The 23,985-nt window shown below is 44.4% G+C and overlaps 1 long non-coding RNA gene and 1 other non-coding gene across 2 annotated transcripts; one reads left to right on the forward strand and one right to left on the reverse strand.

Annotated features, from left to right (window-relative positions):
* Positions 1 to 587: 587 nt before the first annotated feature.
* Positions 588 to 659, reverse strand: TRNAS-GGA (transfer RNA serine (anticodon GGA)). Its single transcript has one exon. It is a non-coding gene; the product is annotated as a tRNA-Ser (tRNA).
* A 7,744-nt stretch (positions 660 to 8,403) lies between these two features.
* LOC138438067 (uncharacterized) lies at positions 8,404 to 23,770 on the forward strand. Its single transcript, XR_011256253.1, has 2 exons — positions 8,404 to 8,459; positions 23,305 to 23,770. It is a non-coding gene; the product is annotated as an uncharacterized lncRNA (long non-coding RNA).
* The last annotated feature ends 215 nt before the right edge of the window (positions 23,771 to 23,985 follow it).

Below are 23,985 nucleotides of genomic sequence, written 5' to 3' on the forward strand. Positions count from 1 at the left end.
TAAAGTTTGCAAGTCACTTGTCAGCTACTCCCTTCTTTGTAGTTTTTGACTCCATTTTAGAAAGATTCTGGGGAAATTATGGCTGAAAATTTTGACATGTCTTGAGATACTGTAGAAAGTGGTCTTCTGAAGTTGTTTGGTCTAAAAAAAAACAAAAAAAAAACAAACAAAAAAAACACTCTTGGGCTTCCCTGGTTGTCCAGTAGTGAAGACTCTGCACTTCCAATGCAGGAGCACCGGTTAGATCCCTGGCTGGGAACTAAGAGCCCACATGCCATGTAGATTGGCCGAAAAAAAAAAAAAAAAGATCACATAAAAAAGAATATTCCCTTTCCTTGTCAAGGTATCCTATTTTCAAAATAAACCAAAGAAGAGATACATTTAAAAAACTCAAAAGACTTCAGAATTCTACCTAATCAGAATTTTAACTCTGGGGTACCATCCTTAGTCAGTAGTGAAAGTGAAGTCGCTCAGTCATGTCTGACTCTTTGGGACCCCATGGACTGTAGCCTACCAGGCTCCTCTCTCCATAGGATTCTCCAGGCAAGAGTACTGGAGTGGGTTGCCATTTCCTTCTCCAGGGGAGCTTCCCGACCTAGGGATCGAACCCAGGTCTCCTGCATTCCAGGCAGACGCTTTAACCTCTAAGCCACCAGGGAAGCCCAATAAACATCCTTTATTATTTTCTAGGCAATGAATGCAGGTTCTTAATTTGGAAAAAGGTTGAGGAGGAAGATTGGGGGAAATTTTAGACAGATTTAAAAAGTCCCTTCTATTATTCTACTTTTTATCTCCTTTGTTATGTATGAAGTATGAAATATCAAGGTTAGAAGAAACTTTACAAGTCATTTAGTTCAGTTTACCACTGAATTTCCTGTAGAGAATTTGTGACTCTCTGATCTTCTAACCTCGACTTGGATTTTGGCATTGGGAAGCTCAGTATGAACTAGTAGTTTTCCTAGATTTTTTGGGGGGGAAGACTTTTAAAAAAATTGAATAGTTGATTTACACTGTCACGTTAGTTATATATGTAATGGATATATTGATATATATATATAACTACATACATTTATTATAACTGATACATATTAATGTATATCATATATATGGTTATTCTTTTACAGATTTGCCGGGGTCCAGCCCTGGTGGATCCAGGGTGATTCGAAGGTGGGGATGGAGTCGGCGTCTTTGGAAAAATACATATTTAATCACAGATATAGAGAGATTAGAAATGGATAGTGTAGTAGGAAGATTAGTGGAGAAAAAGAGGCTGAATAACTTGGATTACGTGGAATAGTATCCATGCTCCAGATGGGAATTCAGCCAGGAAAGCAGAGAGCAAGAAAGAAGCGACATGGGGGAATCAGTCTTTCTGGAAACTGATCCGATTTCTTTATTTTTGGGTTTGCTTATATACCTTTTGTTACACATAGGGATGAATACAGAGTCACGCGGGGGTCAGCAGTCCTGATCTTTATCAAAATCAGGGGCTTCACATAAATGTATAAAAAAGGTACATCATCTTCTGGCCATGAGTGAGACCTGCTGACATTTTATGATCCTTTCTTTCTGATAACCAAAAAACTTATTTTTTCCAAGGGTGTTTTTTCTTAAACCAGGCACCGCCCTCCAAATAAAGTTACATTCCTATAGGGTGAGGGTGTAGTGAGTTACAATCAAGAAAGGAATTTATTTAACCCAAGGTTAACATGATTAATCTCAAAGGTTAATACTTATTTCTCCTATATGCTTAAAGGTTAATGCTTATTTCTCCTATATGCTAGTTATATTCATTATAAGGGTAGGGAACATGGAAATTTAGCAGCAAACATCAGCCCAACAACTGAAAATCCTTTCACCAATGCTCCCCTTAAGATCTATTTAGTCTTAAGATATGATAAAGTTACATTTTTACATAGCAAGGACCCAGTGATTTATAACAAAGTACAGTGATCTATTACAAAAGAGAAAATCCATTAACTCAAAAAGTCTAGTATTGCTAACATAAAAAACTACTGTATTTCCTTTTTTATATTCCAAATACATTGATTAATATATTCCCAGGTGCCTAAGGATACGGAGGCCTGGCGGCAATCATTGACTCAACAAGAAGAAAAAGCCCTATGCTAATTAAGACTCTCAAAATACCCTAAAACTCTCTGTGCTATTTATGGTTAAGAGGTAGTAAACAATCATGTGCATAGTGGCAGGAGTATGGATAATCCTGTCACACAAGCTAGTCTGTCAGCAGAGAGGTTTGACCTGAGACATCCTTGTCCCACCCAGAGCAGGGAATTAGCAGCAATTATTGACACAACAAATGAAGAACCTTTCACCAATATAATTCCTAACCAACCCATTATACTAATAATTTCTAACTCCCCAAAAGAATTTGCCTTTAGTAAGTCTAAAACATCTCGTGCCTCTCAGATTTGGAGGCTGTAAACAATCACATGTGGCCGGACGAACCTATACAGGTGGGCTAGATAACCTTCAGAGGAGTCCGTAAGCTGAAACACTCTTGTCACGCCCAAGAATTTTTATTGCCTTGGAGCTACACGTTTACTCCTTCTCCGAGAGAAACGGGTTATGGGGGAGAGCCCCCCGTAAAGTCAGAGGTATAGGTGAGAGCATAAAACAGACTCTGGTTTGGGGGTTAGATGCTCGGGAACAGGGGGTTTCCTGAGGCTTGATCACGCCTTTGCGTATGCCAAGCCTCCTTCCTTATGGCCTTTGCCATGGGCAGAGTTCCTCACACTGGCTCCCGGCACAGATTCTTTTCCTGTACAGGTTATTATGAAAAGGGCTTTTCTGATAGCTCAGTTGGTAAAGAATCTGCCTGCAATGCAGGAGACTCTGGTTTGATTCCTGTGTCGGGAAGATCTGCTGGAGTAGGGAGGCTACCCACTCCAGTTTTCTTGGGCTTCCTTTGTGGCACAGCTGGTCAAGAATCCGCTTGCAATGTGGGAGACCTGGGTGTGATCCCTGGGTTGGGAAGATCCCCTGGAGAAGGGAAAGGCTACCCACTCCAGTATTCTAGTCTGGAGAATGCCATGGACTGTATAGAACTTGGGGTTGCAAAGGGTCAGGCGTGACTGAGCAACTTTCACTTTATTTCATATCTATTCCACTGCAAGCAGTCCCTTTGTAAACAAATCTTCCTTGAATGACCCCAACTGGATTAAGCCATCTGTTTCCAGTTGGGACTCTGGCTGATATAATAGCCATTCAGATAATTCTAGTACACTGTATACCCACCATGTCTTCTTCACTCAGATGCACCAGGATTCCTCAGTTATGGCTAACATTGCTTGGTTTTAGGACTCCTACCCATTCTCTGCAGTGTTCCAATTGGGTAATTTACGATGTGTGGATCCTAGCGCTGAAAGCCGTGGTCCTGGGCTAATCAGAACACAGCATGGTTCTCCTTCATCTCCTCTGGAGATCACTTTACTCATTAGCACAGCCAGGAACACTTGTGCAGACCTCCTTTGGACACTCTGTTGTGTGGGGGCAGCCTGCTGAAACTGTGATCATGGTTGTGTGAAATGTGGGGCTTGCAGTCAGTCAGACCTCAGTGTGAGTCCTGGCTCTACCACTTACCAGATGTGTGAGCCACTCTGAGTCCACGTGTGTGCGTATGTGTTAGTAGCTCAGTTGTGTCTGGCTCTGCGACCCCATGGACTATAGCCCGCCAGGCTCCTCTGTCCATGGAGTTCTCCAGGCAAGAACACTGGAGTGGGTTGCCATGCTCTTCTCCAGGGGATTCTCCCAACCGAGGGATCGAACCTGTGTCTTTTGTATTGCAGGTGGATTCTTTACCATCTGAGTCACCAGGGAAGCCCCTCTGAGACCATAAGAAAGGGTAAAGTGCCAATTCCTTCCTCCCAGTTTTGTTACGAGAGTTAAATGAGCCCATGTATATGGAATTGCTCTGTGAGCTATAAAGCGCTATGCAGATCCCATTATTCTTGTTCATCAGGTGGCGTTCCTCCTGTTCTTCCTTCTGTCTCCCCTCTGCTTACCTTTCTGGTCTCCCTTCCTCTCCCAGCTTCTGGGGTGTCATCTGTTTCCTTTGACAAGAATGTCTCTCAGTACTTCATTTCCAGATCCATCAATGTTCTAGGTGTTTCTCAAAGCTCAGCATGGTCACCTTCCCAGCATTTCCCATCAACCTGAAGACAAGCCCTCTCTTCATTTCTGCTACAACCTTTGTTTTTCTCCTGAAACATTTTTCTCTTCCTAACTCTTAGAAAGCTAGCGAGAGAAGGAATCTTAGTTATCATCTGGTTCTACCTTTTTTCTCTTAGAAGATGAGTAAGTTGAAATTCAGGAGGGGATGAGACGTGCCCAAATTTATGGAGTGAATGAGGGGTGCAGTCAGAACCCAAGCCAGGACTCAGGCCTCCTAGCCCAGAGCAGCCCCCAGGGCACCCCTGGACCTTTGAAGACTGTCTGCCCCATGGTGGATGCTGTGTCCTTTCGCTGTTCAGCTGTGACCTCGTGGAGGGCAGAGACAGTGGCTCATTTTTCTAAGTTCTCACCTATAGCAACACTTACCTGTAGCTTGGCCAATCTGTTCAAGGCATACATGACTGCTGAACTGAGCCTGGAGAGGAAAACAAAACTGGAAAACTGGGGCTATTTTAAGTCAAATGCTGGCTGAATGCTTCTTCATCTTCTGCCTCTTTTCTTATCCCAGATGATGATGATGATGCTAATGTGTGTGTGTGTGTCTTAGTTACTCAGTTGGGTCTGACTCTTTGCAAGCCCATGGACTGTAGCCCACCAGGCTCCTCTGTCCATGGAATTCTCCAGGCAAGAACACTGGAGTGGATTGCCATCCCCTTCTTCAGGGGATCTTCTCCACCCTAACTACATGGCAGGCAGATTCTTTACTGTCTGGGCCACCACGGAAGCCCTCCTGATGATATACCCAGTTTTTAAAATCCAAGACCTAGATGAGTTCATCACTTTCCTCACTAATTTTAAGGGAACGTTTTTGAGATTCCCAGTGAGTTTTGCTGAATAGAGATTTTGGAACACTGTCTTAAATTAAAAAGGCTTGGGAGTACATGAAAGTGGAAAATTCGGTTGCAAGGAAGTGACTTCCTTGGTTTATTGCAATGAGAAAAGTTAGCTGACAAGAGTGAATCTTCAAAGAATTAATTTACAAAACTACGTGTTTAACATTGCAGCCTCAGCTGAAAGAGCCAGGGAGTCAGAAAAAGTGCTGAGTGTGGGGAAAGTTGCTGATGGCTTTCGCACCTTGTGAGGAAGGCAAGCCAAGTCTGCACCCCCAGGGGGTAGGATGGCCCTGGGAGGTGAGTCCTTCCAGTGTGCTATGATCTGCATAGCTTCGCTGGTGGCTCAGGGGTAGAGAACCTGCCTGACCATGCAGGAGGTGTGGCTTGTATCGGTGGGTTCGGAAGATCCCTGGAGAAAGAAATGGGAACCTACTCCAGTGTTCTTGCCTGGAAAACCCCATGGACAGAGGAGGCTGGTGGGCTGCTGTCCGTGGGGTTGCATAAGAACTGGACACTACGTATCAACTAAACAACAAAATGCTCTGAAAGGTAGCATCTTGTCTCCTTGAAGTTCTGCAGGTAGAGCTTCCTGCTGACCTGGCCAGTGTCCTGGAGCTTCCTTTTGAGAGCTACAGAGAGCTGAGAAGCCAGGCTCATTGTTAATATGCCATCCCTTTCATGTTACTCAAGAAGAGTGGTAGCTAGTGAACTAAGACTTGTGATAGCTACATACTAGAGAGCTTTTCTTAAAAAAAAAAAAAAACCCACAAACCTTGGAAACAGGAACTGCTCTAACACCTGATCCTCCACTTCCTAAAGTATTCTATGCTCAGGTGCACGACTGGTATGGTGGCATGTTGGGGGCATTAGGGAGAGAGTGGATAGGTATTCTGAAGACAGTGCCAGCTTTGGAATCAAATGGAACTGGGCCTGAGCCCAAGTTCTACAATTTACTTGCTCAGTGATAATAATTTACCTCTTTGAGGCTCAGTTTCTCATCTGTGAAATGATGACAAAGAAACTTACTTTGATAGCCATTGTATTTGATGGCAATCAGCATCTCACATTGTAGCTTATACTAGTACCTGACAGATGACAGATGCTGCTGATAATAGTGCTGCTGATGGTGGTGGTGCTGCTGGTGGTGGTGGTGCTGCTGCTGGTGGTGGTGCTGCTGGTGGTGGTGGCGATGGTGGCAGAGATGGCAATGATGGTGGTGGGTTATTATGGTGGTGGCTGCTGGGAGGCAATGGGGCTTTTTCCTCCCATTCAGTATTTTGGGGTACATGATCCTTCTTTGTGTCTATGAAATTGTTGTTGTTCTTGTTTAGTCGCTAAGTTATGTCCAACTCTTTGCAACCCCATGGATTGTAGCCCGCCAGGCTTCTCTGTCCATGGGATTTCCCAGGCAAGAATCCTGGAGCGGGTTGCTGTGTTCTTCTCCAGGTGATCTTCCTGAACCAGGGCTTGAATCCATGTCTCCTACATTGTAGGTGGATTCTTTGCTACTGAGTCGCCAGGAACATTAGAACTTTGGGATTCTGAGGATGGAGGGGATTTTCCTCCAGTCTTCTACATGTGATGCCTAACTACATTTGAGTTAATATTTCATCCTCCATTTCAACATCCTTCTAATGGGGCATTCAGGAACTCATGACCCTGATGTTGATCATGTGGTTTCTTTCTGAGCAGTAGTTTCCTAACCTGGAAAATAGGGTTGATAGTGCCCAGGTATCAAGATTGTTATAGACATCAAAGGTCATGCATGTCAAAGTTGAGCCAGGAGGGCAATGACTGTTTTTCTCCTTTCTCTTTCCCTTCCCTGGAAGCTGCTTGTTTCATCTTCTGATGGGTCTACTTAGTTTTAGACCCACGTTTTGACTCCCTGGGCTTTTACCCATCAGTCTGTTTCCCTCTGTGTGGCCTCGTGAGGGTGAACTGAGTCAGTCCTTCCTAAGCCAGCCCCTGACCTCACTCGGGTCCCCCAGCACCTCCTCATCTTGTCCTTGGTTCGTTTGGACACGCCTTGTCATCACATGGTTTCCGGTCCTCTTGCCCCATTTAATCTTCTCTGGGTGTGTGCCTGCTTCCTTCTCAAACAGTGGTACCTATAAGAGTCAGGGGTGAAGGAGAATTCAGGGAGCTTCTCACTTGTAGTTTTGTACCTGGAGAAGCTGAGGTCCAATGTAAGGAGTATCAGTACAGCAAGTTCTGTGTGGTTGGTGGCATGTCCCAAAGAAGTGTTTTCTTTTCTTTTTTATCATGGTGTCTATTTACTTTGGCTGTGCTGGGTCTTTGTGGCTGTGCAGGCTGTGCGGTGTGTGGGGTTTCTCATTTTGGTGGCTTCTCTGGTTGTGGAGAAGGCTCCAGGTCTCTTGGGCTCCAGCAGTTGTTGCTCGTGGACTCTAGAGCACAGGTTCAATAGTTGCAGGGGGTGGGCTTAGTTGCTCTGTGGCATGTGGGATCCTCCTGGATCAGATATTGAACCCACGTCTCTTGCATCGGCAGGCGAATTTCTTAATCCTGAGCCATCAGGGAAACCCAAGAAGTGTTTTCTGCTTTATCTGTTTACAGCTCTGATGCTACAGTGGCAAGAACTTTTATAGTTTCACAGCAGTGTTTCCCTACTTTTTCCAGAAAGCCCTCCAGACACAGCAAAAGGGTTCTCTTGGTGGTGAGAGCATCTGGATTCTTCAAGAACATTTGACATGCAACGGCAGTTGGTGTTCCTTAGCACGACCATTTGAAATTTGGATGAGCTTCCACTGTTTGAAGCTGGTGCAGCTGTACTGTGGAAGCGTGAAGCTGGTAATTTTTATTCCAGATGGCAACAGGAGTGGTCAGGAAAGAAGACAGGGTCCCCCTATGAAATGGGGCTAAAGTACTTCCTTCGGTAAGGTCTCGTAGTTCAACTGCAGGTGCATCATCTCTCTGGCCTCGATTTCCTCTTCTTAAAATGAGCCTCTGTATTGTATGACCTCTGCATTGCCTAATCCTAAGGGTGACGGGAAGATTATGGGAAAATAATGCATTATTGTTGTTTTCGATTATAAAGTATGATGCATAAGCACACTTTCTTGTGAACTAGATTTAATAAATTTCTCATTGCTCAGTTATTGCTTGTGAATTCATAGTCATCTTGGTCACCTCAGGCAGGTTGCCAAGTTTGGAATACCCCGCGTGGGTTCGATCCTTGGGTCAGGAAGATCCCCTGGAGAAGAACATGGCAACTCACTCCAGTATTCTTGCCTGGAGCATCCCATGGGCAGAGGAGCCTGGCAAGCTACAGTACATAGTGTTGCAAAGAGTTGGACATGACTGAAGCAACTTAGCACACACGCACAAGCTCATTGTTCTGTTTTTTTTTTTTCCCTCAAGGTCAAGTTCAAGATTCCAGGCTCTGGAATGTCTTCTTGGATGACATCGGCCATGGTGAGTTTTCTGTCATCTGAGCTTAGTCTTACCTATTATGTTTTTTTATTTCAGGCACAATTATGTTCTTCTACTTTATATTTGCCCTCTCCTGAACCAGGTTCCAGTGAGTTCTGCCAACTTCAGGTCTTATAAGACTTTCCAGTCAAATCCTTTTGTGTCTCACAAATGCATAAAAATAGAGCCACTGAAGCAAGAAATGAAAGTTGAGAACATGTTAAGAGTTCAGTTCATATCAGTCGCTCAGTCGTGTCCAACTCTCTGCGACCGCAAGGACTGCAGCACTCCAGGCCTCCCTGTCTATCACCAACTCCCAGAGTTTACTCAAACTCATGTCCGTTGAGTCGGTGATGCCATCCAACCATCTCATCCTCTGTCATCCCCTTCTCCCACCTTCAGTCTTTCCCAGCATCAGGGTCTTTTCCAATGAGTTAGTTCTTCGCATCAGGTGGCCAAAGTATTGGAGTTTCAGCTTCAGCATCAGTCCTTCCAATTGAATATTCAGGACTGATTTTCTTTAGGTTTGACAGGTTTGATCTCCCTGCAGTCCAAGGGACTCTCAAGAGTCTTCTCCAACACCACAGTTTGAGAGCATCAGTTCTTTGGCGCTCAGCTTTCTTTATGGTCCATCCATACATGACTATGGGAAAAACCATAGCTTTGACTAGATGGACCTTTGTTGGTAAAGTAACAGTTACCTTCCATTTATAATGCTTTGATTACAGTGAGGTTACTTGTTTTAAGTTTGGGGCCATAGATGTTTCTTTTACTTTTTATTCCTTCCTCCCTCCCTCCTTCCTTCCTTCCTACTAGTGAGTCAAACTTGGGTCTGCTTGCCCACACACAAGAGAGCCAATTCATTGACACTGGGTTGTGGTGTGAAATAAGGTGCAATGTAAATTGCTGCAAGGAGTGCTGAGTAAAGAGTCCAGGGCAGCCAGTGCTTAAAGCTTTCAGGGAAGGGTTTATAAAGACAGAGTGAGGGAGGGGGTGGGGTGTGTGTGTGATCAGCTCTTGGATATTCTTCTGATCCCTTGGCAGTGAGGTGAGCAGGAGTCAACATTCTCAACCTTCTGGTTCCAGATGATCTGGGCAGCATACCGTTCACTTCTTCCACCTGGTGGGGGCTTCAGTATCTGCAAAATAACTCGGAGGACATGGCTCAGAATATTATCTACAGGACCTTGCGGAGGAGCTAAATGTCCTCGGCTTTGAGTAATGGCTAAACTATTCTTATTTTGTCTTGCTTGACTGTTTTCCTTTCTTTCTGCATTTTCTCCCTTCTGTGATTAAATTTCTTCATTGACTGAAGTTTTTCCACAGACAAAAGGCAGGCTGAGGACATAGCAGCAGGGGAGTCTTATTCAAGGAAGGCTTCGTGGGTCCCTGATCAATTCTACTTCCTTCTGTCCTCTCTGTCTCTTCCTTTTCACTTTCCTTTTAAAAAATTTCCCATTTGTATCTTTTCCCATTACCTTCAATTTTTTTCTCTTCTTCTAAATTTGTTAGATTTTGCTTTATGGCTTTTGTCTTTGTTGATATACTTCAAACTTTTTCTTATATATAAAGATTATGTAAATATTCATCAATCTTATCTAAGTATTCTTTATGTATTAAAAAAATGAAACCTTTAATTTATGAAATGTCAACCCACTCCTGTATTTCTTGCCTAAAAAGCCCATGGACGGAGGAGCCTAGTGGGCTATAGTCCACGGGGTTGCAAAAAGTTAGACGTGACTAAGCATATATGTCACAGACTGTAAAATATAAGTCAGGGTTCTAGTGTGGCATTTTTTCCCTAAGTAAGTGAGAGAATTTTCATTGCCTTTGCCAAGTGTAATCCTTTCTTCTCCCAGTTGAAACACTTTATTCAGAATAAACAAAATGATCTGGTTCCATTGATTTGCCTGCCTTTATTGACAAGAGGCTACGATTCATTGTTTTTATTATTTTAGTTTCAAATTTCAATTTAATATCTTTTATTGCACAGATTCCCCTCCTTTTATTTCTACTGTTCTCCATTCCCTCCCTCACATTTAGTTTTATAGCTTTATTCCTATAGATAATCATTAGGGTGTTAAGTCTTCCAAGACATTCTATTGTATTTTGATTGAAATTGCATTACCATGATGGGATAAAATAGATTCTAGAAAATAAAGAAAAAAAAACCCAAATAATAGCAGAGTAGAAATCCAGAATTGTAAAAAAAAATAATAGAGTCCCAAATTAGAGTGAAATTTGGTAAAATGACAGAGATTAAAAAAAAAATCGAGAAAAGATGATAGAAATAAACATGGATTAGAAAAAAGAATAACTCTTAGGCCTAAAGAATAAGTCAGAAATCGTATTCAAAGTAACACAGAAAAAAAGTTTCTGAAACCAAAGTAAGTTGTGAACCTTATCCAGGAGACTTAGCCAGAAGATTTAATTAAATCTGACAAACATTTTGACAAATCCTGGTCAAAATGATGCATTCCATGAACAATGAAAGAATCCTAGAAAACTTAAGACAGAAAAAAAAACAAGTGCGGTGGAAAAAAGGAGTCCTTGGACATTTGTCTACAACATTGGATAAAGGCAGTCAATGGAACAGCATCTATAAAGTTTGTGAGGCTTATGACTCAAAAATTCTATACCCAGTCAAATTGTCCTTTGTAATTTCAACAATTAACGTGCATTTTCCTATTACAAAAGAAAAATATCTTCATGGTAGAAAATACAAACTTACTATTAAAATTGAAAATATCTTAAAAACTCAAAACCACATGGAATCATATTTTTTTTTTTTTAAAATTCCAGTTTCTCCACTGCTTCCTTAGCAGTGGGGCCTAGAGACTTTGTTGATGTAACTTGTTTATACTCATTTTGCTACCCCAGGCCTCACAATGACGACTAGAATTTGGCTCCATATTTGTACTGCTTACCAGTCAGAAACGTTTGAGTTTGGTTTTGGTTAAAGAGGAACTGAGAAACAAGTTAGCAATGAACACACAGCATGGAAATGAATGGACTTATGTGCCTAAAAATTTGAGATTTAAATGCAACTCCTAAGCGTTGAGTGAAAACCAGCCGAAGCCTTTGAAATAAATCCTTAGCATCTGAAGTTGTGTAAACCAGAAATGTCAAGGGGTTTATTGGAAACAAAGGTCATTGCCATAGGTGGAACTGGGCAGACACAAGTTTGTGTTTGCAGTTCTTTATTTAATTTGTGTGACTTTGGCTTCTTAGATCACAGAGCCCATTGTTTTTCTTAGCACATATAAAATGATGATAATTATGTCCATCTTATGTAGTTGTTGTGAAGGTTAAATGAAATGATATTTATAACCAGCATAGCAATACCCTGCATATTAGCTCATTAATAAAATGATGACTGTTCAAATAATGATTTAGTAAACATAATCATTGTTAGCTTCATTACAATGCTGAATAAAATCAGTGGATACTAGAAACCAAGAGATCAAGAAATTAAGCATTCCTTCAACATCTGGGCCAAGTAATTAATTCTCATATTCATAAGCTTTGGTGATACATTATGAAGTAATGTAGGCCTCTTGTGAATTAGAACTTTTTAATTAATTCACCTCCTGGGTACTGATTAGTACTAATTTATAGCTTAGTTTGCATATACTTGGAAGAGGTTAAGCTGAGCGTCTTTTGTGTGCAGATACCTATGTGCTCCTCAGTTTTCTCCAAGCCAGCCTGTCCCTCCTCTCAGTCTGTCTTGCTCCTTGTGTATGAGATTTTCCTACAGGCTTTAATAATCCTGGCCAAATGGGAAAACCACGTAGTAATTTGTCCCATCGCAGCCCTATAGAAGTATCGTTCCTCTCGCCCTTTTTCCCTCCATTGGCTCCGTTTTCTGCTACAGGTTATCCTCATGGGATGGGAGCCAAATGGTATCGTTGTGGTTTAGACCTGGTGTCAGAAATCTTGGTTGAAGTCCTGGCACTGTTAGCTGTTTACAGTGATGTTACACTGTTGTTGTTTAGTTGCTAAATCGTGTTCAATGCTTTGCCACCCCATGGACTGTAGCCTGCCATTCTCCTCCGTCCATGGGATTTAGGCAAGAACACTGGAGTGGATTGCCATTTCCTTCTCCAGGGGATCTTCCCGACCCAGCGGTTGAACCTGGGTCTCCTACATCGGCAGGCGGGTTCTTTACCACTGAGCCACCAGGGCAGCACAGAGGCTGTTACTTATTCTCTCTGACTTTCAGTTTCCTCCAAAAGGAAGAGAGGTTACAGAATATCTATGTTACCAGGTTGTTGTAAGAAATGGAAAGATAACAGGTTAAATTGAGCTGCTCTGCTTATGGCTATTTCTAAGGGGTGGTTATTGCAATGTCAGAAACAATAAAGCTGCTCATTTGAAAGGAGAATTCTTCTCTCCCATCTTCCAGCAAAGAGAGATGGGGGCATTGAAAGAAGTGGAAAAGGCGCCAGGTGGGGAGGTGGGTGTTCTGGTTTTGTTGTCCCTCCCTGAACAAAGTGGACCCTGGCATGGCAGGGGAGGCCTTGGACATGGCTGGCCTTGTTTCAACCTGAGAAATGGTGAGTGGGGCTGGGGACAAACCCCAGGGGTGTTGGGGTGGGGGCGGTGTCAAGAGCAAAAGTCTGGGTCCAGCATTGCTGCTGTTTGCTGTGTGAGCTTGGGAAATCTGCCTAACCTTTCTGAGCCTCATTTTTTACCTAGCTATTGAATTGAAGGTGATGATAACCATCTCGCCCTTACAAAATAGCTACGGGGATTAGATAAGAAAATGAGTGTGAAAGTGATTTATCAAGTGTAAAGTGCTTCACAGATGGTAGTTATTACTGTGGATGATTTCAATGATTCTGTTCAGTCCTACGGATTTGTGATTCTAAACGCAGCAGTATGAGCAAGAGGCTTATTTTTTCTCAAACAACTGTTGATATGATTTCCTCTGCATTTCTAGTTCCTCATGTACAGTCAAGGCCCTGACTCATCTCTAGGAGGAAAGGTCCCTCCTTGGGGGCCCTGCCTGCCATGGGGATATTGGGGTGACCCAGGGGATGGATTTAAGCTTTGTTATCCTAGGGGATGAAGAGTTGCAAAATGTAATTGAATCTTTTGAGGTTTAAATCCAGTTTTCTTTAGTCAGATTCAGGTCTTTCAAATCCCTTCCTTTTCTTGTTTAAACTCAGAAGCTTCGAGAGGGCACCGATGGCTTCTTGGACTCAAGTTTGTTCTCCTGGGGAGGCAGTAGAAGGCCCTTCTGCTGAACAGAGTGTAAACGAATCTGAAGCATATGGATCTGATTTGCCCCACGATACGCACGTTGAAATCTTGAGCAGAAAAAGGCCTGGAAATGTGGATTTGTGTTTCCCTCCGAAACTCTAAACATTTATAAATAGATCAAGATGCACAGTGTGTGGGGCGGGGGCGAGGGGTGGACAAATTCATTCTTACTGTGGCTGAGTGTCTGGCTTGGAGGCGCTCAGGCAGACTCATGCTGCCTTCAGGGGTCCCAGTGAGCCCTTTGAAGAGCTCTCCTGTCCCTCTGGCTTTGGACCAGGTACCCATGTTGCAGGTCCAGTGAAAAGGAAAATGCTGGTCCCCATGTTCAAAGGTGAAGAATTTCAAGACAGCAGCCACAGAGGATTAGAGCAAGCAGGGTCCCTGTGTGGTGATGCAGGTGACGTGCCCGGGAAGCGGCTGGTGCGTGATGCTTGAGACAGAGGCTGAAGTTAAATGGGACTGGAGAGGTAAACAAGCATGTACTTATCGAGGGTTCTGCGAGCCGCACAGCTTGCTCTGTCTCATCCAGGAAGCCCTGAAAGGTTGTCCGCCAGGAGTAAAGAGTCAGATTTGCATTTCAGATGAATGACTCTGGCTGCAGTGGGGATAGCAGATCAATATGGGTAGAAGCAGGTAGATAGATTAAGAGGTAATTCCAGGCAGGAAATAATGGTGACCTCGAATGAAATAGCAACCATGGGGAATGAAGAAAAATGTATGGATTCAGGAGATAGTCTCTGTGTAAGATTGGTGGGATTGAATTGAAGATGAACCCTGGGTTTATAATTGATGACTTTCTCTATGGTGTAATTCAAACTGAGAAAGATTATTAAGAGGCTTTTTGCTGGGTGGATGGCCATGGAAATGGAAATGAGTTTTGTTTTGAACAACTTGAATTTAAGGCTCCTAACAGCCTATATGGAAACATGCAGCTGGCAGTAAACATAATGGCTTGAAGCCATGGGGAAAGGTCTGGCTGGAGCTGTAGGTTTCAGGACGTGAGTATTGTGTGGCAGTCAAACCCCTCCCCCTCTCCTCGTTCAATAAACTCATGCAGTGACTTTAATAAGATATGACTGGATGGTTTCCATTGCACTTGACAATGAGTTATGATAACTAATAAATTATAAAATCCATATCAATAGGGATGGGACAGGAAGCTATAGGTTGAAGAGTGAATGGAAGGTTGAGGGAGTATTAAGAGAGGAGGTCAGGAAATTAATTTTAGAAGTTTGTGTAAGAAAGAAAGGTGAGATTTGGATGGTGGGCTAAAGAGCAATCTGAATGAAGGGAGATCATCTTTAAGATGTATATTAGTTTCTTACAGCTGCTATAACAAATTACCACCAGTTTATTGGCTTAAAATACACAAATATATCCTCTTACAGTTTTGGAGGTGAGAAGTCCTAAAATCAATGCAGGGTTGCATTTCTTCTCAGGGACGGATCTATTCCTTGCCTTCTGCACCTTCTAGAGATTGTCTGCATGTCTTAGGTCATGGTCCCCTCTTTTCATCACTCTGACCTCTGCAGCTGCTATCATGTCTTCTCTGACTCCCCTCCCTCCTTCTTATTAGGATCTTTGTGATAACACTGAGTCTGCCTTGAGAACCTAGGACAATCTCTCCAGCTCAAGGTACTCAGTTAATCAATCAGCAAAGTCCCTTTTGCTGTATAAGGTAATGTATTCACAGATTCTGGGAACTGGACATCTTTGGGTCGGGGCATTGTTCTGTCAAATACTGGAAGGGAGAGAATTGAACATGTTTGAAGTCTGAGGAAAAGGAGGCAGGAAAGAGAGAGAATGGGGGAGACAGGGAGATTATAGATAGGTGGATAGATATTGGGGATAGAGGAGAGGAAGCGACAATAGTGGACATCAACTGCAGCTGGAAAAAGCTTTGGAAAATCGGGAAAAATAAAGTAGCAATGGGAATGGTATGTTTGGGTTTACAGCTCAGGAGGCATGAGGTTGTAGGGCCATGAGAAGCCTTTAATAGGGGGCTGGACAGGGGCGGTAAATGTGTGTATTAAAGGAACTTGGGATGGAGGTGTCTGGAGAAGTGAAGACGTTGAAAGGAGGGCATAGGATCCAGCTGGGTTGGAGAGAAGACTTTGCAGCTGTGCCCAATCCAGGATATTCACTTTCCCCCAAGACCACTGAGCCCTTTGGGTAAAGACATGCAGGAGGGTTGGCACTCACCTGGCAGGGATGGCAGAAGCTATTCATATCACTGTAGTCCAGATCATCAACCTGTGATGGGTTGCTTTGTGTCAACTTGGCTGGGGCACATGATTCCCTGGCGTCTAGTTAAGCATTATTCTGGGTGTGTCCGTGAGCTTATGTGGGTGTGTCTGTGAAGCTGTGTTGGCGTGTCTGGATGAAGTTGGCCTTTGAATCAGTAGCTTGAGTAAAGCAGACTGTCCCTCTCGATGTCACTGGGATTCATCCAATCAGTTGAGGATCATCCTAGAATGAAAATATTTCTAAGTGAGAGGGAACTTCACCTGCCTGACTGCTGGAGCTGAGACATGAGTCTTCTCCTGCCTTAGACTAGAACTGCACCATTGGTTCTCCCCGGGTCCAGCCTGCTCTTTAGACCTTGGGACTTGGCTTCCTTAACTACGAGAGCTAATCTCATAATAAATCTCCCTATGTGTCTCCGTCTGTCTGTCTCTGTGTCTATACCATCCCTGTCTCTATCTCCTATTGGTTCTATTTCTCCGAAGACCACAAACTAATCCAGATGTCAGATTGGGAGAGAAAGGGAGAGAGACCCAGAGGGTGTGGGAAAATGGAGGAATCCAGGACCTAGAGGTCTCTTCAAGGTCAAAAACATGTAGGAGAATCAGGCAGGAGAGATACTGAAGAATTGAAAGTGGTAGTTCAAAGGTAGGATAATGATGCTTATTATTTGTGAGTTGCTGGGGCACCATCTTCAAAGAGTCTAATTAGGTCAAGCTAGGGGTGCAACCAAGGGGCTTTCTGGTGGCTCAGATAGTAAAGAATCTGCCTGCAAGGCTGGAGAGCAAGGTTCAATTTCAGATCGGAAAGATCCCCTGGAGAAGGGAATGGCTACCCACTCCAGTATTCTTGCCTAGAGAATCCCATGGACAGAGAAGCCTGGGGGGCTACCGTCCATGGGGTCACAAAGAGTCGGACATGACAGAGTGACTAACACTTTCACTTTTCAGGGGGCAACTGAGCGTGTTTCACAGATAGATGTGCAGTGCACCCAGGGTTGAGAACCTCCTTATCAGGAGTGACTGGTAACCAGTAGGACATGGTCTGGGAGGACCACCCCCTCAGCCCATCACCTGAGGGGTGATGGCTCCCATGGCATCTTCTTTAGAGGAGACCACGTCTGACCTGTCTCTGGGGGCACTTACCCATTATCCTTTGTGCAGTCGCTCTTCCTGGAGCTCTGAGGAGTGTAGCTTCCGTCAGCGCTCTGCCAGAAACATTGGCTGCCTCTCCTTGTGAATTCAGGCATGGCTTCCCTTTCTGTTCTTAGCTTCCCACCTCCTCTTTCAATGTTGAATTCCACTGCTCGGCGGAGGAGGGAGGGGTGTGGTGAATGCCTTTTGGAAGCAAGACTCACTTCCTTATTGGCGTCTGAGCTGAAAGCAAGGGTCTGCTCTCAGGTAGAAGTGCAGACACCATGCGTCACACTATTAGAAATAAATCCTGCAATGGTTGGAGGCTCGGAGGGGCAATGTTCTTTGACTGTTTCATGCAACATATCACATGGGTTGCACCCACACACTCCACTTGATAAGTCCCTTGTAGAGTGATGAATGTATAATGGACACTCAAGAAATAGCTCTTTTCCTCCAATCACGTGGTCAATAAGAACGAGAGTTCTAAAGGACCCATTGAACTCAACTTTGAAAAGCATTAAAAATGATGAAATGCTTATCAGGTGCCAAGCTCTAAGGCAGATTGGGTATATTCATGACATCACTTCTTTCTTTCAACAAACTTTTGATGGAATTATCACCCTCATCTTGGGAGTGATGAAACAGAAAACAAGGCAATGATCTGAGCTCTTCAAAGTTTGGACAACACCCTCATACCTCCTTTTGCATGAAAGTTGTGTTATTAGAGGTAGCAGTCAGTGGGTTTTCATTAGAGCTGAATTCTCCTTTTGTTAATTTGGACTTAATTTTCCTGTATATGATGCTTTGGTTCATCGTTTAATTGTCAATATATGATTAGCACCACCCTGCTGCCTCTCTCCTTCCTCATCTTTCTTGTTAACTGTTCAGACTCTGGCTATGACAAACTCTAAGCATTCCTGGCTAAGGTGTTTAAAAATTTTTTTCTTTACTTTATTTAGGAGGATGTGAGAAGAAAGAGGATATTTTTATAGTGTGGAGTGCCCAGAACTGGAAGCTGAATCTCCTGCTATCCTTCCCACTTTGGAACAGAGAATCTTCTCTATTCTAGACGTTAGTTTATTGTGTAACACTGCATTCCAAATTTAGAGCTCTAGTGCCTCTTTCATATATCTCCTCTTCACAGATGTTGATTTATTCTTGGTAAAGCATAAATATTCCAGACCCTTGCAAAGAGATCCCTTTTCTAGCTTATGGAAGTTTATTTTGAGGTAGGAAGGGTTAAGCTTTCTTCTTGGCATCTATCTGAATAAACAGTGCAATTCTGTGGCAACTGAATTCTGCATTCAGATCAGCATTCTTAAGAAAGCAAGATGACCTGATTTTTATTTTCCCTTGGAAGTGCATTGTGATGAATCCACAAAATACTTGCATCCGTCCCCTGTGTCTGGAAGATCGCTTGCATGATGGTGTTGTTTCCAGCAGGGTGGTAGTTTATGGGGAAGTGAGGAAGGTTTGGGCAGGGAATAGGCAGAATCAGAGAAAGATCTAGGAGGAAAATGATCAGTGAGATCTGAAAGTAGCTGACCGGGGATGAGCCCAGAACCTCTCAGCCCATGGTTGCCCCCATGATACTCCAGAGTGAAAGAGGCAGAGGGGAACTAGTTAGAAGTACATGGGAAATAGTCGCCTGTAAACAACGCCTCCGATTTGTTGATGTGTGAATTCACTGACTGGAGGAAAGGCCATTGAGACAGACCTTCCGGAGGACGAGGGAACTTGTGGAGATGGGAGAGGCAGGGTGGCATGACTTAGGGAAACGGGTGAGACTGAAACAGTGGAGAGAGGGGTGATTTCCCTGGTGGTCCAGTGGGTGAGACTCTGTGCTCCCAGTGTAGGGGGCCTTTGATCCCTGGTCAGGAAACTAGATCCCACATGCCACAACTATGGTCCCAAATGCCACAGCTCAGAGAGCCTGCACGCCACAGCGAAGATCAAAGATCTGGTGTGTTTCAGGTTGGGAAAAAAAAAAGAGGGTGGATGGAGGCCTGAACCTGACCCTTGGGAAGGAGAAGGGGATAGATTTAGGACTCCCAGGTAAGCTTGGTACTGTGATTGTTGTTGTTCAGTTGCTCAGTGTGTCCGACTCTACGCGACCCCATGGACTGCAGCACGCCAGCCTTCCCTGTCCGTCCTTCACAATCTCCTGGAGTTTGCTCAAACTCATGTCTGTTGAGTTGGTGATGCCATCCAACCATCTCATCCTCTGTCGTCCCCTTCTCCTCTTGTCCTTAACCTTTCCCAGCATCAAGGTCTTTTCTAATGAAGCGATTCTTCACAACAGGGGGCCAAAGAATCGGTACTGTGTGATGCAGGGTTAAATTAGAAAAGAAGATGAGAGAGTTTGGAGATCAAGACCCAGACCTCAAGCTGCTTTACCTCTGTGAGCCTCAGTTTTCAAGTGTGTAAACTGGGCACAACGGTAGCCACTCCTAGAGTTTTGAGAATTAAATGAGGTGAAAATACTGCACAAAGGCTCAGTCCAGAGCCAGGGGCCTGGGGCCAAGCAGGAGGGACACACACGCTGGTGCTGGTCTCTCCCCTTTCCCGGAGGAGGGGATTCACTTTGAAGCAAAGGAAGAGAGAAAGACGAAGGTCACAGAGGAGATGGGCAGAAAGGAAGGAAATCAAGGGAGCTTATGTCAGCGGCTCCCACATGCAAGCCTACTTTGATCTTTAATCCTAATATTTATCTTTGTAAATGAGCACAGCACTTTAGAGTGGGAGGAACGTCACGGTTGCTTGGCCAGCACTCTGCCTTCATCCACGTGAAGTCACTGAGCTGCTTTTCGTGAGCTTGGGCTTGTCCTACATCACCCAGGCTGGGAGAGGAGAGACTGGGGTCAGGATTCCAGGGTGAATCCTGAATTCTTCCTCTTGGTGTTTGGAGGAGAGGACACTTTTGGCAGACCCCATGTTGCCTGGCTCAGAGTGGCCCAGGACTCGTGGTCTCCAGATGGGGGAGCCCGGTGAACCCACGCAGGACTTGGAACCTTCCATGTCCAACCTCCCTATGACTTTTACAAGTTCAGTTCAGTTCAGTTGCTCAGTCATGTCCGACTCTTTGCAAACCCATGGACTGCAGCACACCAGGCCTCCCTGTCCATTGCCGACTCCTGGAGTTTACTCAAACTCATGTCCTTCTAGTCAGTGATGCCATCCAACCATCTCATCCTCTGTCATCCCCTTCTCCTCCCACTGTCAATCTTTCCCAGCATCAGGGTCTTTGACAACAACACTGCTCCCTAAATCTGGTTAGAAGAAGAGTGAGTCCCCCATGGCCTCTGAAAAAAGAACTTGTTAAAGTGATCAGGCCTGCAGCTGGGAAAGACCACACGTGATTTCCCACCTGGTCCAGGACAGGACAGCCCTAGCGAGGTGAGAATCCCTTTGCTGATGGGAATTGCTCACAAAAACAACTCTCTTTTCTCAGGTGACAGCCTCCCAGGTAGTACCAGGCCTGAGATTCTCCTGTGTGAATCTCACTCTGATGGTGCTGGTTTAGTTGCTCAGTTCTGTCTGACTCTTTGTTACTCTGCGGTACTGTAGCCTGCCAGGCTCCTCTGTCCATGGAGTTCTCCGGGCAAGAATACTGAAGTGGGTTGCCATTTCCTCCTCCAGGAGATCTTTCTGGCCCAGGGATTGAGCCCACGTCTCCTGAGTTGCAGGTAGATTCTTTACTGCTGAGCCATTTGGGAACCCCAAATCTCACATTAGTCCAAGTTTATATATTGATTATCCTGGAAAACAGAACATTCTGTACTATACCAACAAAAGCCATGGATAATTTCTTTTTTCTTCTAGTGAGCCTTGACTTAAAGAGAAATCTGCTTTCAATCAGGCTTCTTTGATGGGCTACAGTCCATGGGGTTGCAGAAGAGTCAGGACTCAGGAACTAGACAACCACAACTGTGCTTAATCAGAGCCCATTTTGTGTCAGTTACAGCAATGCTGGAAGCAGAAGGCACCTGGTGGGGTGGAGTCCTAGGTTCTAGTTCTGGCTGGGCTCTGCTCCCCAAGTGACCCTGGGTGGCTTCTTTCTCCTCCTTTCCCCTCTATGTTCCTGTTTGTAAAACCAGAGATTTGTTCTACATCTCCAAAGTCCTTCCCAATTCTGGGTCTTGCCGTGGGCCACTGAGACAGTCAGCTCCCTCTTTCTCCAGGAGAAAGAGGAAAGATACTCAGGAAAGCAAGCGGGGGCTTGTTGGAAACTTCTTCATCCTGTGGTTTGTTCCTCTTTCCTCTGCCCAGAACAACCTTCAGGCCCCTTTTCTACCTGGAATCCTCTCTTTGGTTCTTTCAGCCCTAGAAGGAAATGGCCACCCACTCCAGTGTTCTTGCTTGGAGAATCCCATGGAGAGAGGAGCCTGGTAGGCTGCGGTCCATGGTATTGCAAAGAGTCGGACATGTCTGAGTGACTCAACACACAGGCTACACTACTTTCTTAAGTCCTTTATGACTCTGGGGTGAGAGGATGGGATATTTACAAAGTAAAGTAAAGTACTGTGTGTGCATGCTAAGTTGCTTCAGTCCTGTCCAACTCTTTGAGACTCTATGGACTGTAGCCCACTGGACTCCTCTGTCCATGGGATTCTCCAGGCAAGAACACTGGAGTGGGTTGCCATGCCCTCCTTCCAGGGGATTTTTTCAACCCAGGGATTGAACCTGAATCACTGCACGGACAGGTGGGTTCTTTACTACTAGTGCCAAGTACAGAGTACAAAGTACAGTAGGGCTGCTGTTACCAAGTACAGCTGTCCACCAGTATCTGTGGGGCATCAGTTCTGGGATCCCCGTGATACCAAAGTCCACCGATGCTCAGGTCCTTATATAAAATGATGCGGTATTTGCTTATGACCTACCCGCATCCTCTTGTATGTTTTAAATCATCTCTACATTACTTTAAATACCTAATACCATGTAAATGCTATGTCAGTAGTTGCCAGTGCATGGCTAATTCAGATTTGCTTTCTGGAGCTTTTTGGAATTTTTTTCCAAATATTTTTGATACAGGGTTGGTTGAATCCAAGGATTTAGAACTCGCAGATCTGGAAGGCTGTCTGTGCCACAAACGGAGGGGCTTTAACAACAGACATTTGTTGCTTCAGGGTTCTGGAGGCCCAGAGTCCAAGATTAAAGCGTTGGCAGGCCTGGTTCCCTCTGTGAGGCAGAATCTGTTCAGCGCTTGCTCCAAGCCTCTGCTGGTTGGCTGGTAATCTTTGGCATCATTGGCTTGTAGAAGCATCATCTCAATCTGTTTTCTTCTTCCCCTGATGTCCTCCCTGCATGTGTCTGTTGCTACAATTCCCCTTTTAATAAGGACACCAGTCACGTTGCATGTGGGGCCCACACTGCTCCAGTGTGATCTCACCTTAGCTAATTAGGACTGTGCTTTCAAATAGGGTCACGTTTGGAGCATCTGGGGGTTAGGGCTTTAACACCAGAATTTTGGGAGAGGGGAGAACACAATTCAACACACAGCATGTACTTGAGCATGTTTCTGGACTCCCTTCTCCCCAAGCTGCAATAGAGGCTAACACCTATACATGTTAGATGGTTCACCAAACAAAGCTCTATTATTTCATTCTGTCTTCTCATCTATCATGGGAGGTGGTTATTACGGTAATAGGAAAACTGAAGTTCAGAGACATTCAGTGACTTGCCCAGGGTTGCACAGCTAGTAATGTTGAAGTAGGGTAGGTGGGACAGTACGACCTGGATTGAGCAAGGCTTAGCACACACGGCACAGCAGAGCAGCACATGCTTGAGTTCTTCAGAATGTAATTTTGCTGCTTAGAAAACTCCTGGCTTAAGTCTGCCGTAGTCAAGGGACGTAACCAGAGTGATAAATCTGATCTGTATCCTTAAGGCGGTTGAGTCCGTCTCTCGTCTCAGACAGAAAGACTCTTTAGGAAATCAATTCCTTATGTTAAATATTTTAAAATGAAGCTTTTGGACTAAATACATATTTTGCTTTTAAAAACATTTTATTGCATGAACACAGTATTTATCTCATCGAGAATTATGATAAACCCCTTGAATGTTCCATGGTTTTCACAATTCATATGGAACAAATTAAAAGTAACTTTCCATACTATGGATTGTCCCAGAGAATGGTTCAAAGACCCTTCCTCCCACCTACTTCCTCCAATTTCACGTTTGCCTTAAATTTCTCCATCTTCCAGCAGAGAGAGGCTCAGGGAAGAGGCTCCCCAGGAAGCACCAGGCCCTGCATCCCGAGCAGAGAGCATTCCTGGAGACGTTGTCTGATGGGCCACAGCATCTCACGAGGGAATGCGTGCTTCTGCGCTCAATCCTTTGACTCTGCGACCCCACGGACTGTAGCCCGCCAAGCTCCTGTGTCCATGGGATTCTTCAGGCAAGAATACTGGAGTGGGTTGCCATTTCCTTCTCCAGGAGATCTTCTCAACCCAGGGATCGAACGTGTGTCTCTTGAGGCTCCCGCATTGGCAGGCAGATTCTTTACCACTGCGCCGCCTGGGAAGCCCCCTACGAGGGAGAGGTGACATTCAAGCTGATTTTTTGTGTTTGTTTGTTTGTTTGTAGGCATAAAGGACTTGGAAGATTGGTACTTTTTATTACTTTGTTCAGGGTTGTCAGTCACTTCGGTACGTATTTTAAAAAGAAAAATATAAGCCACCAGCATGAGCTCCCTCTGCTGGGACACGGCTGTAAAAACTTCTGACTTCATGGAATTTGCTGGATTCTAGGATTTGAATTGCCGCGGTTACACTGAACTCTACTCCGGTGTGTCCTGGTTACAGGGCTAAGAAATGTTGAATGTGGATTTAAACCCGTGTCTGTTGGGCTAGGAAGGACTGTTTGATTTCTGTCCCTCCACGTTG

The sequence above is a fragment of the Ovis canadensis genome, chromosome 3 (assembly GCF_042477335.2).
Source record: "Ovis canadensis isolate MfBH-ARS-UI-01 breed Bighorn chromosome 3, ARS-UI_OviCan_v2, whole genome shotgun sequence".
NCBI lineage: Eukaryota > Metazoa > Chordata > Mammalia > Artiodactyla > Bovidae > Ovis > Ovis canadensis.